At 43.9% G+C, this 18,091-nt stretch overlaps 1 non-coding gene across 1 annotated transcript; it reads right to left on the bottom strand.

Moving 5' to 3' along the window:
• Positions 1–17,101: 17,101 nt before the first annotated feature.
• LOC128403153 (U2 spliceosomal RNA) lies at positions 17,102–17,292 on the bottom strand. Its single transcript, XR_008327881.1, has one exon. It is a non-coding gene; the product is annotated as a U2 spliceosomal RNA (small nuclear RNA).
• Positions 17,293–18,091: the final 799 nt, after the last annotated feature.

The following is an 18,091-nucleotide window of genomic DNA, read 5'->3' as shown; positions in this document are numbered from 1 at the left end:
TCACCATTCAGATCATATCCATGTTTATCAAGAATCTGCCTTTCATGTCCATGGAACTTACTTCCATATTTTTAGGGCTTTACCCTACAAGATCCTCCATTATTTCAGCAGCCTTCATGCCTGTGTAAAGACTGGCGAAAGTCAGAGGAAAGATCTCTGTCGTGTTGCATACAGAAAATTATTTGCGTACAGAGAAACATTTGCTTCCTGCTCAATAGGAAAAGGACTGACTTTAAAATAAGGGGTTTACAATCTGGTGGCAACTCCTATTCCCATCACCACCACTACCTCTGACCACCTGTAGAAGAACGCAGAAGTCTAAGGAAGATTAGCCATCCTAAGAAGTCTAAGGAAGATTAGCCATCCTAATAAAATGTATTCACCTCACTTGCTCATTGTTTTCAGAGGAGGGGCCGACTCCTTTCCTAGGTTACCAAATGCAATGAATTTCAAAAGTGCATAAATCCAGTGGGCTACTGAATAAATCCACTTACTGCATGCGCATATATATATATATATATATATATATATATATATATATATATAATCTCCTAATGTTGATTGGAGGGAGAAGTCTCACCCTTGTGCTAGACAGAACAGGACTTGGGAGGGTTGCCTGGTGCCAGACGGCTCAATATGTTTATTTCCTGGGGCTAAGCTGAATCTAGGAAGGGGATTGGAAGGAGTGATATAATTGCAATCTGTTACTGTAGTAAAAGAAATGCATATTTATTGTATATGTCAGTTTGTCATGCACAGATTTCTTGAGACACACTGCACCTTTTGTTAGCTCCTTAAGGCAACCCCTTCCCCACAAACACACACACACACACTCGTCAAGATTATAGCAAGAGATGGATGCAAGGCACTTCTATACAGTTCAGATGCAATAGTAATTCCGAATGCATTAATAACAAGGACATATTTCTCAGGGGGGTGAAAACTAATTTAGAAGACAGAATCCCGCAAAGGTGTCTGTGAAGGTGGACACCCAGAGGCAAAATGGGTTTAATGCAGGTTCCATGTGTGCTTCAAGTTCAGCATGCTGCGTTTTAGGAGGAAAATTCATATACTGTATTGCCTCTCCCCTTTATAACAAATGTCAACAGTTCCAAGTTGTTATTCTTCTTAAGCTTCACATTATTTTATTTTTTGTTGTTGTTAAAGGTAAAGGTAAAGGTACCCCTGCCCGTACGGGCCAGTCATGTCCGACTCTAGGGTTGCGCGCTCATCTCGCTCAAGAGGCTGGGAGCCGGCGCCATCTGAAGACACTTCCGGGTCACGTGGCCAGCATGACGAAGCTGCAACTGGCGAGCCAGCACCAGTGCCGCACACGGAAATGCCGTTTACCTTCCCGCTATAAAGCGGTACCTATTTATCTACTTGCACTTAGGGGTGCTTTCGAACAGCTAGGTGGTCAGGAGCTGGGACCGAAAGACAGGAGCTCATCCCGCCACGGGGATTCGAACCGCCAACCTTACGATCAGCAAGTCCTAGGCACTGAGGTTTTACCCACAGCGCCACCCGCGTCCCACCCGTTGTTGTTATTTACCCACTATTCACCCCCAAGGTCCTAGGGCATGTAACAACAAATTAAAATATAATATTAAATACCGTTTAAAACAAATTGCAATCACAAGAATAGGCTGGTTGCAACTTTTCTAAAGTTTGGCATCCGTTAATTGAATACATTAAAGTAAAGGAACATAATTGGTAGCTACCCTTTTCTCATGGATTCCTTTGGAAAAACATTATTGGATACACTTATGAGGAACAATTGTCTGGAATTATAATACTGTTTTTGGAATACTACCACTCCTTTTCTCTAGTCTGATCCTTCCTTCCTTTTCTTTTTCTATCCTGCTTTGATCTCTTCACTTCCTTCTTTATTGCTGTTGTTATTGCTTTTTTGTATTAGGAAATGAAAATAAAAACTTATGTAAAAAAGAGTAGGCTCACCAGAAACCTTACCTCATTCTGCGCCCACAGGTCTGGGCTTGTGTTTTGTCACTATCATTTTATTTGTAAAAAATAAATAAATATCAATACCACCCTCAGGGCCTCAGAGATATCTATAACAATAAAATACCACACACACATGAGCATTCACAACTTGATACAATGAAAACACATTAAAAATCTAGCACAACAAAAATGCCTTAACTGCCTACCTAAAGAACAATGAGGAAAAAGTCCACTCTAACCTTCCTTTTTTGGGGACGCAGGTGGTGCTGTGGGTTAAACCACAGAGCCTAGGGCTTGCCGATCAGAAGGTCGGCGGTTCGAATCCCCGTGACGGGGTGGGCTCCCGTTGCTCGGTCCCTGCTCCTGCGAACCTACCAGTTCGAAAGGATGTCAAAGTGCAAGTAGATAAATAGGTACTGCTACAGCGGGAAGGTAAATGGCGTTTCCATGCGCTGCTCTGGTTCGCCAGAAGCAGCTTAGTCATGCTGGCCACATGACCCGGAAGCTGTACACCGGCTCCCTCGGCCAATAAAGCGAGATGAGCGCCACAACCCCAGATTCATCCGCGACTGGACCTAACGGTCAGGGGTCCCTTTACCTTTACCCTTCCTTTTGACGAAGTTCCATAACTGGGGTGCTGCCACTGAAAAGGACCAGCCTTAGTGAAGGAACATAGACCAGGGCTCCAGAAGATGACTGCAATTGATGGACAGGTTCATCCAAGAAAGGGCAGTCTTTCAAATAGCCTTGACCCCAAATCACATGCAGTATAATGCAAATCAGTTTCCAGTTGTATGAGGTTTCTTCCTAATCTACAACTTTTCCGTTCCAGAATTTCTTTTTCGGTCACATTCAGGCCTAGTATACAACAGAGGAAGCTGCCTTATAGTGAGTCAGACTACATCTAGCTCTGTATTGTCTACACTGGCTGGCAACAGCTCTCCAGAGTTTCAGATACCTCTGCCAGGGGCTCCTTTCATGTTTGATATGTTCAGAGAAGGATACTTCACAGTGCAATCCTATAGAGGTCTACCCACAAGCCAGGTAAGTGGATATAAGATTGCAACCTAAATCAGCTTCCCTGGATCAGCCTGAAAACCCACACGTGACATTTGTTTTTACTAAAACACATTCTATTCTCTGGGACAAAAAAACAGCCCAATGCAAAAACAACAGCTTTATGAATGCTTTATGTCCCAATGTCATTTTTGCTTACAGTATTATCTATGTGATCACTTTTGATGACAAGGATTGGGTAGAAAGTTACTGACTAGCTCAAGGTGAGCTTCGGTGCTGACGGGGGATTTGACCCCAGCCCCTAGTCCAACACTCTAACCACTACACCATACTGCCTCCCTAAATAGGTGAGTCATAAAATAAATATTTGGAACAGTGACATAAATAGCTAGTTTCAGCAACCAGTGACTGGGCCGGATGCGCAGTAAAATAATAAAACAGAAATATCTAGCCAAAAGTGACTGTGTTTCATGGAACCAGGAAATCTCTCATCCTTCGACCAGGTCTCATTTAAATCGCAGGACCGAATCGCCTTCATCCCTGTTTTAGTTCTAATTTATGTATTCAGGAGGGGAGGTGTAGTCTGTTCTTTGTAACGATAGTTTGGGGAATTCAATGCAATTTCCAAATGCTAAGGAGCTAAACTAAAACCCCGTATCCACATGATACTGCAGAATTAACTACTCCCCGTGGGTCCTATTTTTTTCCATTTGCCATGCTTCTAGGCTTTCTAACTTTCTTGCCTGATCTCTCAGGCAACTCTGACCACAAAAAAGGTAACAAATGGGGACTTTTTGAAAGTTATGACCAAATACAATCCAGCCATAGCATATTTTAAACAACTCTGGAATGGAGTCATAGCAAAATCATTATTATTTATATTACAAGAGATATTGAGGACCAGTGAGCTGCAGGAGCTAGCTGGGTACAGATTTTAGTTCATGTGCAAATTGTACTCTGGATAGCCTGTATTCACATTAAAGTGTATTACAGTTTTTCAGTCTCCCCTGCTGCTAGTAGGGCCTACTGACATCAGGCCTGGACACCTGGTTTTTGTATACATGAAAACCCCATAAGAAATATTTAGGGGATCTACGCAATGAGCCTCCTGTCTTTGTCTGTGCATAGGGTTGAACAGAACACAGAGATTTAAGAGATTTAGGATTCTCCTACAACTCAGAGTCATCCAAGCACCCTGCCAAATTTACCGAGTCCTGGCTGCAGTCTGCCACAAAGAGCCTGCGCATCATGGAAAGAGGACCATTCAACAACTTGATTCACATGCTCCATTTTTGCTTAAAGTTGCATGGGCATCCTAAGAAGAGAAGAAGAAGAAGAGTTTGGATTTGATATCCCGCTTCATCACTACCGTAAGGAGTCTCAATTGGGAAAGATTGAGGGCACAAGGAGAAGGGGACGACAGAGGATGAGATGGTTGGACAGTGTTCTTGAAGCTACCAGCATGAGTTTGACCAAACTGCGGGAGGCAGTGGAAGACAGGAGTGCCTGGTGTGCTCTGGTCCATGGGGTCACAAAGAGTCGGACACGACTAAACGACTAAACAACAACAACACGCAGTTTCAAAGCAGCTAACATTCTCCTTTCCCTTCCTCCCCCACCACAAACACTCTGGCTGAGAGACTTCGAAGAAGTGTGACTAGCCCAAAGTCACCCAGCAGCTGCATGTGGAGGAGCGGAGACACGAACCCGGTTCACCAGATTACGAGTCTACTGCTCTTAACCACTACACCACACTGGCTCCCTAAAGAACAGCAGCCTGGTTCCTAGCTGGCCCTGGTTTTCAGCAGTGAACAAGAGGCAACATTGAGGACTTGAGAAAATATACAGCAATTTCGCAACCAATCATCAGCTGCTCAAGGAGTTCCCTCCATTTTGACCCAGGCGCTCCTTGCTCACAGGCCCTCCTACAGGAAACACGGGTCCCACTTCTAACACCAGTGTTGCACGCCATGCCAATCTCCAAGTGGCGTGAAATTACAGGTGTTCCAGGATTCATGTTTCCTTCAGAATGGGGTACAGCAGAACCTGTGGTGTCTTTATGATATATGGTTTATTTACACATATATACAACCTGAGCCTATGATGGAGGATTTCATAGCATAAGCAACCGAAAAAGGTCCTGCTTCTCTCATAGCCATAGCCTTGGATGCCAGGAGAAATGAGCCATGGCTCTCTGCCTTCAGCTTTTGTATCCAGTTTCTAGCTCACATAGAATTAAAAAATGTGGAGTTGGGAGGGGTCCTGGGGGTCATCTAGTCCAACCCCTTGCAACGATGGAATGCTAGCTAAAGCATTCATGAGAGATGGCCATCCAACCTCTGCTTAAAAATCTCCAAGGAAGGAGGTTTCATCACTCACTTCTCAACTCTGACCTTTTCTCTTTCTAACCAATAGACAGTTGAGTTAGGGATGCCCACCAATTTACTGTGTAGCACAGAGCCACTCCCTTTGTTCCCTTAAGGACCCATACTTAGCGGGCTACTACCAGGCTGGCCTGGTTCTTCCAGCAATTGAATCCATGCTGGATCTAAGAATTAGAAGGGCCTCGGCATACAGCCTACCTCCTCCCCACCAAACTCCCCAACAATACCGATCAGGTTAGTCTAAACTGATGTTTATCAGAAGTTAGCTGATTTTTCTCATGTGCTAACAGCTGGAGAGTTTGACTAATAAACGGATCATTAACTGCAGGTAGTAGCTTGCCAATGATAGTTTGTTATTTCAGGAAAAAAACGTTGTCTTTTAGAAGATGTCCCTCATAATTGAACATGATCACACCTTTCTGCTTATCTCTTTAGGGTGTGTAAGTGTGAAAACATTTCTAAATAAAAAAAGTTGGATGGATGAACTTCTTTATATTTTAAGGAGATGTTCAGAGTACTAATTAACACAATTGCTAATATGAAAATGTAAAAATAGGAGGTGGATGGGACAGAATCCTTAGGGTTAGTCTGCCTATGTATTAATTTCATTGTGGGTATTAATTTCATTAATGACTTCTGAAATGTGTGCAATTCAAGGCTGCTCCAACATTCAGTTTTATGTCGAAAAAATTCAGTGCAGGGAAATAAAAAGGGAAATGACATTCATACACTGCATCTTTATTTCAATACTGTTTTACTGTATTTTAATGGTTTTTGCAAACTACCCTGGTGATTTATTTTGAGAGTTAAATATTAAGTAGTAATAGTAATAGTATTAAGCAAAGGTAGCTGTGTTTGTAAGTAAGTCAGGATGCAACTTAGGCCAATGTGTTCCCTTTCAGTACAGGTGTTAAATTAGCATTGCAAAGCTTGAAGGACTGTGTCATTATCACCAGTTACTGCTCTTGTGGAAGGTCACAGAGCTTATCTTTTCTACATTTGTATGCATCCTGTTGTTGGCATACATATACCTGTCTCAGGAGACAATGGAAGAGTGGTGCACTGTTGTAGGTGAGGTCAAGCTGTTAGAAGTTTATAGTCTTTGCTGTGGCTGTAGAGACCAATATGGGAGAGACATATTTTGTTGCAGCTGGGGCAGATGAAGGTGTCTGGCATACCCACCAACATTTCTCCAAAGAAAATAGGGACATCCCATTCCATAATGATAATTTTACTATTTATACCCCACACATCTTACTGGGTTGCCCCAGCCACTCTGGGCAGCTTCCAACATATATAAAAACATATATAAAAACATAATAAAACATTAAACAATCCTATACATGATTGCCTTCAGACAGTGAAAATAGGGACATCTTAAGTGGGACATTCCTGGATCAAATCAGAAACCAGGACAGCTTCTCTGAATCAGGGATATCCCTGGAAAATAGGGACACTTGGAGGGTCTGGTGTCTGGCTGTGCTGCTGCAGATGCACCATGACAATTCTTCTCTGTGTGCTCCTCCCAGCGGTCATTCCTCCTCTGGTCACTCCTATGGATACATGACCTGGCTGTCTCTCTGCAGGCGCTGTGGTCCTCTGCGAGGGAGATTTGCATAAAAACATCACAGGGCCTTTGGAAATCCACTGTTTACAACAATGGGTCTACCTGAGAAGTGGGGAATCACTTTTTAGCCTGAGGGCCATCTTTCCTTCTATGTAACCTCCCAAGGATCATATGCCAGGGGTGGGTGGTGTCAGGTGTAAAAGGGGATGGAGACAGTGGTGGAACTTCATGCTCTGGCACCGGGGGATGGAGAGCAGGTGGGGCAGGGCTGGCACATGTCCCAGGGGCATGGCATGCTGCCTGCAGGGGTGTGGCATGCGTCCTGGGGGTGTGGCATGCCATCTGTGGGGGCATAGCGCCCAGCATGGGTGGGAGGGGCAGCCGTGATGGCACCCCATTGGGATCGTGCTGCCGAGGGCGGTGCACTCCCCCCGCACCCCTCTTCCTCCACCAGTGGGTGGAGAAGCAATTGTCTGGTGCCCCAAATATTTCAAGTGAAGCCAGCCTTCCACACCTCAGCTGAGCATCTTAACAAGTACCCTGCCACCACCTCGTGTGAGCCAGAGCAGCACAGGGGCTTGCTCAGCTTAGGCACAGAGAAGCTTCAGCTTGGTGCCTAAAAATACGGTATATAGCGAAGGTGCCATGTGACTCTCCCTGAGGAGAACCTTCCACAAATAGGGAACCACTGCAGAAAAGGTCCGTTTTCATGTTGCCACCCTCTGGACCTCTCATGGAGGAGGCACACAAAGAAGAGCCTCAGAAGATGAACGCAGAGTCCGGGGCGGTTTACATGGGGAGAGGTGGTTCTCGAGGTATTGTGGTCCTGAGCCGTTTAAGGCTTTATTGGTCAAAAACAGCACTTTGTATTGGACCCAGTAGCTAATTAATGTTAATGGAAGCTTTCCCCTTTTAGTGCCAATGGAAGTTTCTTCTCATTGCAAATAGCAGATGCAGGAGGGGTGATTCAAATGAAGACTGCAGCAAGGGCAAAGGCTTAAATCTATGGTTATTTTTAAAGCAAATATGCCAAAGCAGAAGACATGATTGAAGCCAAGTCTTGTTTGGCCCACAATTGTACACATTGGCAGAACCCGTCACAGACAAATCTTGCTTCTGCTAAAATAACTTGGCAAGTTGTTTTTTTAATGACCTACCTAGGCTGCATTCACTTGCATTTATTATATATCCGCAGTAATTATGGCACTGTCTCCCAAATACTGGGAGAAGTATCTGTAATCTATTTTTCAGATCAGGTTCTTGAGGGGTTTCCAGTGGCGGGAAAATAAAGCTCATAAATTCTCTCTCAATTCCCATTTAATAGTTTCCTGTTCCAGAGGCAAGAGAGACAGTTGTCTCCTAAAGTGCCTGTTGTGCGTTCATAAATTGCAGCAGTGCCATTTCCTTGAAAATCCATTTCTAATCCAATAAAAAGAGGAAAAAATGTAATGGAATTAACTGCTTGGAAATTTGGTTGGGTAGCACATACCTTAATAGACTGAAAGGAATGTATTAAGACTACACAGTTGTGGAAGGGTACTGGAAAGCAAAAGTAACAATAAGATGTAATCAAGAATGAAGAATGCTAAATCCAAGAGCAGATGATGGAGAAGATGATGACAACTACTATATTTTTAGGCAGGATGCCAGGTTTGGGGGGAGGGGCGGTGCAATGGCACACATCTGGGCACTAGCTTCATTGTAACATACTGGAAAGGAGAGGTGGCAGCACTGTGCAGACACGCCAGCAGGAACAGCAGACTGGCTCTGCTGGTGTGTCTGCACAGCACCAAACTCCCCATTGCTTCATCTCACCCCTTCCCAGGAAGCTGCAGGGTTATCAGTGCTGGGAAGCCATGTCTGCAGCACCCCCCAGTTACAAAACCAGATCTCCCTACAGCGCTTCACAGTGTATTGATTTACACTTTAAAGCAGCTGTGTGGAGCTCCAAATTCGAGTGGAACAGCCGTGCTAGGTGGGGAGGGGTTAATTCTTTCCACCTGTCACAGACTGGCTGGATGCCGACACTCCTGCACAGATTCTGTTTTTGCTAATAAAGAGTTAACTCCAACTTGCTTGGTGTGATTTACTGCTGTCACCACCCATATATTTTTCCTAACCTAACCTCCACCCTCAGCTTCCATTACTATACAGTAGGGGGAAAATACAGCTACAATATACCAATATTTCTAAAAACACTGCCTACCAGCCTGCCTGCCTATTTCTTTTGCCTCTTGGTGAGAATGTGTGGGTTTTCAGGTGACACAGAGCTGTTCTTCAGTTTGCTCCAGACACATCTGAGGGGAAATCAACTGAAAAACACACTAGGTTTGTCTAGTTGTTTTGAATGAGGCCTGGGTGACTGTTGGTCTGGATTTGGCCTGTTCTTCTGATCAGCTGTCCAGTGAGTGAGTGAACAAATAGCTATTTCCCTGAGAGAATAAGTCAGAGCAAATTCTCAGATGCTCACTTTAGAAATTACTATGATCACTGTGTGTGTATATATAAATGCTTTCCCCAGTTAACAGCAGCTTCTCTTAAGGGCATAATTCTCATATTTGGCGATGATTAAACTTTAAGATTCTGGCACCTTAACAACTGACCTTGATGAAGGTTTTGAATTGCCTGTCATAAAAAAGAAAGAGCCCTGGACACCAAGCAATTATTTAGTGATGGCCTTCAAGATAAATATTCGCCAAAGAGATAGCAGGGGCCAAAAAAATAAAAATAAAATGTAATCATAAAGTCAAATTTTGATTTACATGTGTCCACTGTTTTGCACTCTAAGTTTCCCTTTTCAATTTCCATCTGCTGGAAATGTACCAAAGGTAAAATTTAAGACTCCGCAATAAAATTGCATCTTGGCAAGGGTCATCATATAAAAGATGAAGGCTCAGAGTTTGATGTCAAATCAAATTAGAGCACATTAACATTGAATTTGTTACAAATTGCATTCGCATGTTGCCATTTTTACTGCTAAGCTTGTTCAGTAGCTTGCAGGTCCAACATTTCTTACGGTGCTTTCAGACGGCCCTTATTTCCTAAGGTGGTTTTGTATGAAGGAAATCATCCAGCCTTTTTAAGTTCCATTGGTTTCAACAGCAGACTAAAGCACATGCTTAACCATTTCTCAATGAAGTCCATGAGATTTAGAAAGTACTTGACTCTGACTGGAGCTTGCTTGGTCTTTAAAACTACCTGTCAGCATTACAGTACACTGTGGATGCCACAGCAAGAGAGGAGCCTGACACAATGCCTGGCAGTTTGCATTAGGTTCAGAACAATAACCACACACAATGTTTCCATTCCACATTGCTCCCCCTCAATGAAAGATAATGGCGAGACACTTCAATCAATATTTGTACTTATCTTTATGTAGTTGCCAGGATTTAGAAACATGCATATGTGGTTTTATGCTTTCTGTGTGGATGGGAGCATATTGACGTAGGTTGACACACCACGCCATTAGTCCTTTTCTCCAAAAAAGAGGAGTGAGTCCCATTGTTGGTCCAGCTAGGTGAGTAATGGCTTGTCTGATCTGGAGCAGCTCAGCCAGGCACCGGGGGTGGGGGGTGGGTGGGGGTGGGGAGGGGCTTCAAGGACCGCAGCTCTGTAAGAGAGCTCATGCTTTGCATGTTCAGTCCCCAGCAATTCCAGAACAGACTGGGAATGGCTCCTTCTGAAACTCTGAAGAGCTGCTTGCAAGTCCGTGGCAACAATACTGGGATAGAGAAACCAATTCATCTGACTTGCTGTATTCCTATGCCTTTCCCAGCTGAGCTACCTAAGATCCTTTTAACTGAACGTGACAATGAATAATCCTGAGGCCTTCTGCTGCACGCAGAGAGCCAGAGAGCCAGAGAGCCATGGCCCCTCTTCCAGTTCTTAAAGAAAATCTAGTCTTAATTTATTAAGTCTCTTGTCAGATGAGTATCTAACCAGAAAAATTCATTCATATATATATATATATATATATATATATATATATATATATATATATGAAGAGCTCAGCACATTTTGAAAAGTTTCCATAACAGTGGACCGTGCAATAAATTCAATGCCAATTCCCTGTATTCCACTGAGTTTTCTTCTTGGACGATGCCTTTCTGCCTGCTATCACGGAATAGTCCTTTTCAGCAGACCATCTCATGTATCAATCCCAGGCAATCAGGAAGGATTTAACACACTCCCGCTATTGGGCAGCCAAATGCCATGCAAGAATCCGACTCTTATTTATATTTCACAGAACATTAAGATGGTATAATAGATCAAGCCTTCTACGCACAAATAGACCCTTACTGCTCCCATTCCTCTTTTTTCATGCATGCAACCAATTCAGATGTAGGCTGCCTTCAGATGGCTCTAATTGGGAGGTTGAGAAATGTTGCTTCAGTGCCTCTGATCCCCACACTTGGACATCTCCTTGGGTGTTTTGGTCCCCACGGCTTTCCCAGTTGTGCATCCCATTGCGGGGCCAAGTCCTAGCATTAGGCAGAGTGAGTTGGCTCCCTCTGGTAGGAACAGGTGCTAAGGGGCATGGAGTGGCATCAGTGCTTGTGGGAGACAGAGCTGGGTGTGCCATTCAGCCAGCCTTGCACCTCCTAAGCTAGCCTGCTGCTCTCAGGTGAGGTTGTGGGACTTTGTCAGATCACCAGTGTGGAAGCAAAAGTCAGATGCCAGCCTGGTAGGCTTCTGCATGTGCAGAATTCAGCGGCCAGGTTGTTCACCGGAGCAAGATGGTTTGAGCATGTTACACCAATCCTGGTCTGACTGCACTGGCTACCAATTAGTTTCTGGGCCCAATTCAAAGTGCTGGTTTTGACCTATAAAGCCTTAAATGTCTCAGGACCACAACACCTCAAGGGCAGCCTCTTTCCATATGTACCTACCCAGACCCTGAGATCATCTTCTGAGGTCCTCTTTTGTGTGCCCCTTGCTTGAAAGGTCCAGAGGGTGGCAACATGAGAACAAGCCTTCTCTGCAGTGGCTCTCCATCTGTGGAATGATCTCCCCAGGGAAGTTCACCTGATGCCTTCATTATACACCTTTAGGTGCCAGGCAAAAATGTTCCTTTTTAACCAGGTCTTTGGTTGATCTGATTTACATCCTATGTCCTTTAAAGATGCATTGTTTTTATTTTTATTATGTATTTTGTGGTTTTATATCTTGATTTTATTCTGTGAACCACCTTGAGACCCCCGGGTATAGGGTGGTATATTAACTCAATAAATAATAAAAATAATAATAATAACTAGGGTGAGGTGTGTGTGCCATTTCCCCCTCTCATCTCGGGCATCAAAATGACTTGGGCAGGCCATTTCCCATTGACCTCAGTGAGAGAAATGGCACACACACTTAGGAACACTGGAGTAGGAACGCTTGGACCATGGGTCCACCTAGCTTAGAATTGTCTACACTGATTGGTTCACCAGGGTTTCAGGCAGAGGTCTCTTCCATGGAGATGCCTTATGCAGAGATGGATGGAACCCAAGATCTTCTGCACGCAAAGCAGATGTGCTATCACTGAACTACAACCCTTAACTTCCCTGCTGAAATCTGTACAGCTGAAATGTCCCAGTTTGGCTAGATGGATCTTAGATCAAAGTTATAAACATAGCCTTAATTTCCCCCCACCCCAAATATTCTGAATTTTTCTTTCTACATTGCTGGAGGAGACTTTCTTTTCTTTTCTTTTCCACAAGGGAGGCTATGGACTCATTTCCATACATGTTCACATAAATGTTTCAAAACACTTAACAATGTGTGCTAACCAGCGCTTAATTGAAAACACTCCTGAAGAGAAGGTGTTACCAGCAAACAGCTGTTCCGCGGGGACCAGTGTGACACAGTGACTTACTCTGGCTAATTAATTAGAACACCTGGAGTATCTTTCAGAGCAAAACTGGAAACAAAATACTGGAGATTAAGTTTTCAAGCTACTGGTGGTCCCCAACTAATCTCTTTCAGGTGTAAACCCATGTGTATGTGGAGAGCAAAATCCGACCCATTCCTTCGAGACAGGAGGTCTTTGGGCTAATAACTGCAGCATGTAGTTTCCATAAAATTTACAAGGCTGCCTTTAAATTTTAGTAGTGGCGGGCCTGCAATAAATGCCAATGAGTTCCATCAAAATGAGCATTTTTTTTCTGTGTTTCCCCATAAAAACAGATCAACCTTTTTCACAGACTCCATGCAGAGGAATTTGTATAATTATGCCATGTCTCTTTGGCTTGCAAGTCCTCCTTCCACCGAAAAATCAACATGGTAAGTCATAAAGACAGGGAAAAATAAACACTGGGACATAATAAAAGTCGACTAGAGCTGGATTAAGTGGTTCTGTCTTTACCTCAAATGCCAATATTGGAGCAACAAAATTTCTAGCAGGAGAGGTTTTCACTGGGGGAGGAGGGCTGGACTGCTCCCCAGTTCCACAAATTCAATTCTATGCACGTCATCCTTTGCTTTTCCAACATCAGAGGACTGGTAGAGCTGCAATACTGCTGGCTGATTATCCATTGTTAAGAAATTGAGACAGACCATATATTCTCCCATTCCACCTCTTCCCTTCTGGAGCACGAATCTCCCCACTGGATTTTTAAAAGATAGCTGGGGTGGTTAACCTCTATATAGGCAGCCTCATTCATTGTAGTTAAGGCTAACCACGGTTTCCATTTCCCCCAGTATTGCAGGGATGGGGAACCTCTGGCTTACAGGTCAAAGCTGGCCCACTGGGGATTCAGATTTGGCCCATGAGGCCATTTCCCCAAACCATGTCCACCCATATGTGATATCAGGTGTGGGGCAGACATGGCTGCCTTTTGCACAACCAGAAACCTTAAAGTGTGCTGGGCAAGGGCTTCAGCTCTACCATACATCTGCCATATTTCTGGTGGCTGTAGCAACCAAAATCTATTCTTTATGGTGTCAGGAAGTCTCTCCCACATGGGAGGAAATATCTTAGGAACTTCATGCTGTGTGAGAATGACACTAATCATTTTATCACTTGCTTTCCCTTGGGGGGCGGGGGGGAATGTTGGCCAGCTTGAGGAATCTTTGGATATCGGGTGTGTTTTCATAAACAGCTGCTATATATCATCTTATCTCAGCACACCACACCAAAATGTTCTGTTATAAGTTTAGTTTGGGGTCCTAAGAATATTAACAGTTCACAGCTAATTCGAGAGAGAGGACTTCCTTGCCATTTTTGGTCTGGAATCTTCAGCTCACCTTCTCTTGTCTGGGAAAACCAGGATGGTCATGACCTCAAGAAGCACCTGTTTATAAACCCTGGAGAATAATACTGAAATATCACCAGTGTACTCTGGAAGTGAAACGTGCCATGTTGTTTTATTTTTCTTTGCAGCATGCAACACCTGACTCTTCAATTGTGGTTTTCGTTTCCCACAGATCTCTGAGGAGTCAAGAAAATGTAAGGGTTGATTCTTCCCTTGAAAATGTGAATGAGGGCATTGCTTGGTTTTCATGATCAATTTTGGGGCATAACTAGATTGATGCTATTGACTCTGGCCGGTGAATATTATGTACATACCTTTATTAGCCAGATAAGTTTGGGTCAAGCTGTGAAATGCTGTATACAGCACAACATTGCCTGATCATTGAAAACATTATCCAGTGCCTCTAAATCAGGGGTGGGGAACTGGATCCAGCTAACAGGCCAGATCTTTATTTCCATGGATGGCATTTGACTAGGGGTGGGGTGGGGACCGCCCTCCTGTCAAACACCTGACATCACAATGGTTTCAGATGATCCATTTTTGCCCACAAGGTTTCAAATCAAACCAGGTGAGCACCACTTCCTAAACCAGGGGTCAGCAAACTTTTTCAGCAGGGGGCCGGTCCACTGTCCCTCAGACCTTGTGGGGGGCTGGACTATTTTTTTGGAGGGGGGAATGAACGAATTCCTATGCCCCACAAATAACCCAGAGATACATTTTAAATAAAAGGGCACATTCTACTCACGTAAAAACACGCTGATTCCCGGACCGTCCGTGGGCCCGACTGAGAAGGCGATTGGGCCGGATCCAGCCCCCGGGCCTTAGTTTGCCTACCCATGTCCTAAACACTGACTACCACCTGATTGTCAGTGCTTGGGAAATCTTGCCTGCAAAACTCAGTTTGTCCAAGCCCCTCCCTCCCTTGCTCATCAACCTGACATCGTATATAATGTCAGGTTTTAGGGCAGGTGGGTGTGTCTTGGCTGAAACGGCCTGAAGGACCTGCAGTCATCACTGGAGGCCCTTCTCCCTGTGCCGCCTCCACCAGGTCTTATCTGAATGGTGGCAACATGAGAATGAACCTTTTATGAGGTGGTTCCCCACTTATGGAATACTCTCTCCAGGGAGACTCACCTGGCGCCTTCATTACATATATTTAGGTACCAGGCCAAAACATTCCTCTTCTCCCAGGCCTTTGGCTAATTAAGCAATTGATGACCTTTTCAGGTGTGCCAAGTTCTGCCCAACACTGCGGGGCCTCCATGTGTGTGTGTGTGTGTGACGTCACACAGTGGGAGGTAACCTGACAGGGCCCGTTGCATCCTCCAAAAGGCCTGACGGACCCCTTCGCAGCTGCAGGAGGACTGACAAGACCCACCCAACTGCAGAATACAGAGAGAACTGGGCCCCCTCAGTGGAAATTGGGGGGGGCATGGCCCTCATGTTCCTGCATAGATGCCCCACCTGGACCTTTTAAACTGGGGTGTGTGTGTGTGTGGATTTCTGTTTTTGTTTGTTATTATGGTATGAATTCTTGTGTTTTTTATATTGTAAACTTCCCTGTGCTCCTCGGATGGAGTGTGATATAGAAATTTAATCTGATCGCAGTGGGCAAGAATCAGTTACAGCAGATCATACCAAGCCTGTATTCTGAATCCTACCTGCCTCTGTAAAATCAAATCAAATTTTAACAGTGCCGCTATTGTGATTTACACATAACTGAGTGTGCCAGCTCATAATCTTTAATATCCACTGCTGACAGGATGGAATTAGCTGCATTTTTTTGTCCAACTTTTCATTCCTGCCCTACCCCCCCACCCCCCGCTTTATATGTCGCTATCCATTCCCATCCTCATATCATTTTGGCTCACGGGAGGAGCTGGCTCTCAGTCTGTGAGCAGGTTTAGGGCGAGACCTCAAACTAACAATATTTACACAAGTTAAAGATGCCTTTTGTTGCAACGTTCCAGCTTTGGTTGCCAACAGAAGCGTTTCATGTGCAAGAGAATCAATAGAGAATTATAGTTAAGCCCTGTAATAATTATCCTCATTAGACGTAACCAGAGCATGGTTGGGCTGAATTCAGTTCTAAACTCTACTAATACCCAGGAAGTATATTAGATATGTAATTTAATAATCCTGGAAATAACTACACAATTCTTTTTGTCTTTAAACCAGAGTCTATTAAAGGAGAGAGGCAACTCACTGAAGAGTAAGTCGAAAAGGCTGATTTATTTGTGGGTTGTTTTCCCTGGTCTTAACTAGGCAGTAGCCTCTGAATATAAAGCTAAGAGCTGTAACTGTGCATTTCCTGAAGGAAGGAGAAAAAAGATGGTGGACTCTCCTTCATGAGAGGTTTGTGAGCAGAAGCTGGATGGCCACCAATCAAGGAGGCTGCAGGATTCAATTTCCTGCATCGGCAAGGGTTTGGACTAGTTGATTTTTGAGGACTCTTCCAAGTCTATGGAGGATATGCAGACAAACAGAAGCAACATCTACACCTGATATTTAAAGCACTGTGTTACTGCTGCAAACAGTCGTGGTTTCCCCAAAGGATCCTTGGAAGTTGCAGTTTGTTAAGAGTTGTTAGGAGACCACCTATTCCCCTGCTGCATTTGGGTCCCACCTGCTTACTCTTCGGTGTGGGGCCCTGGCTATGTGCCCTAAAGTTCTGCCCTGATTTGTTAGCCCAAAAATGGAAAACGAGCGAGGTCCCAACTAAAGAAGTATGGCAACTTAAGTTGACAGAATATGCGCAGCTTGCAGACTTAACATATAGAATAAGAGAATGAGAAGAACATACGTCTAGAGAAGATTGGAAAACATTTATTGAATATATGGTAAATAACTGTGTACACCTGAAAACGTTGGCAGTGTTAAGATAAATTCAACAGTGTAAATAAGTTATTATTATTATTATTATTCTCCCCAGAGGGAGGTGCACCGTTCCTGGAAGTACTGCAATACCAGGTTGATGCATGGAGTGGATGAAGCAAGCCCCTATTCCATCTCCCAGCTCCAAAAATCCATTTAATATATAGTCCTCAAATAGAGGACATATTAGATATTAAACTGATAAGAACAGATACTACACTTGATCTTAGCCAAAAGGCCGAGAAGCGATAGTGTAAATAAGTTTTGATGGAAGCAATATTGGTTTAGTTTTTGTAAAATATGCAGGGATTTATGATATGCAAAATGAACCATGGAAAGAGAAGTAGGGAAGTCATTGATACTTTAAGGATATTTAAATGAGTATTTTAAATTGCAAAACAGAAAATTTAATAAAAATGAGAGAGAGAGAGAGAGAGAGAGAGAGAGAGAGAGAGAGAGAGAGAGAGAGAGAGATCTCCCCTGATGACACTTAGTGTCCTCATACAAGAAATGTGGGATTGCATTTCACATTTTGTTGTTGTTGCTGCTGTTTTAATATCATATGAGGATGGAGGCAGGGTGCAGCAACAGGATTGGATCTGCGGTGTGTGGGGAGTAACTTTTTCCCTTGCGCTGTGATCCCAACAAAAATCCCTTTCCCAAAATGGGAAGGCGCCATGGGTGCCAATGGCAACTCACGCCTAGGGACAAATAGCAGTTTCAAGGGGGAGATTTTCATCAGCACAATGGAGCAAGGAGAAAGTGTTAACCCATTCTTCCTGCACTCCAAGGGCCGAATCCTGATCAAAGCACCCATGCTGCAATTTAAAGGGGAGGGGAAACGGATGTGATTTTGCCTTTCATGTATCAACTACTTTGACGCTTAGTTAGCTCAAGTTTGTAAAGAATGAATGAAGATAGCTTATTTTTCAGGAATATCTTGGCTTGGTTTCTCATTCTAGTTAACTGGTTGTAAGCTACTTCTCCATGATTAGCCTTCAGAAACACAGCCTGGATTCCCCTCCACTTGCTGGAAAGATCAACTGATC

Source organism: Podarcis raffonei, chromosome 1 (assembly GCF_027172205.1).
Source record: "Podarcis raffonei isolate rPodRaf1 chromosome 1, rPodRaf1.pri, whole genome shotgun sequence".
In the NCBI taxonomy this organism is placed as follows: domain Eukaryota; kingdom Metazoa; phylum Chordata; class Lepidosauria; order Squamata; family Lacertidae; genus Podarcis; species Podarcis raffonei.
The sequence above is the reverse complement of the archived record's forward strand: the minus strand, read 5'-3'. Positions and strand labels throughout refer to the sequence as shown.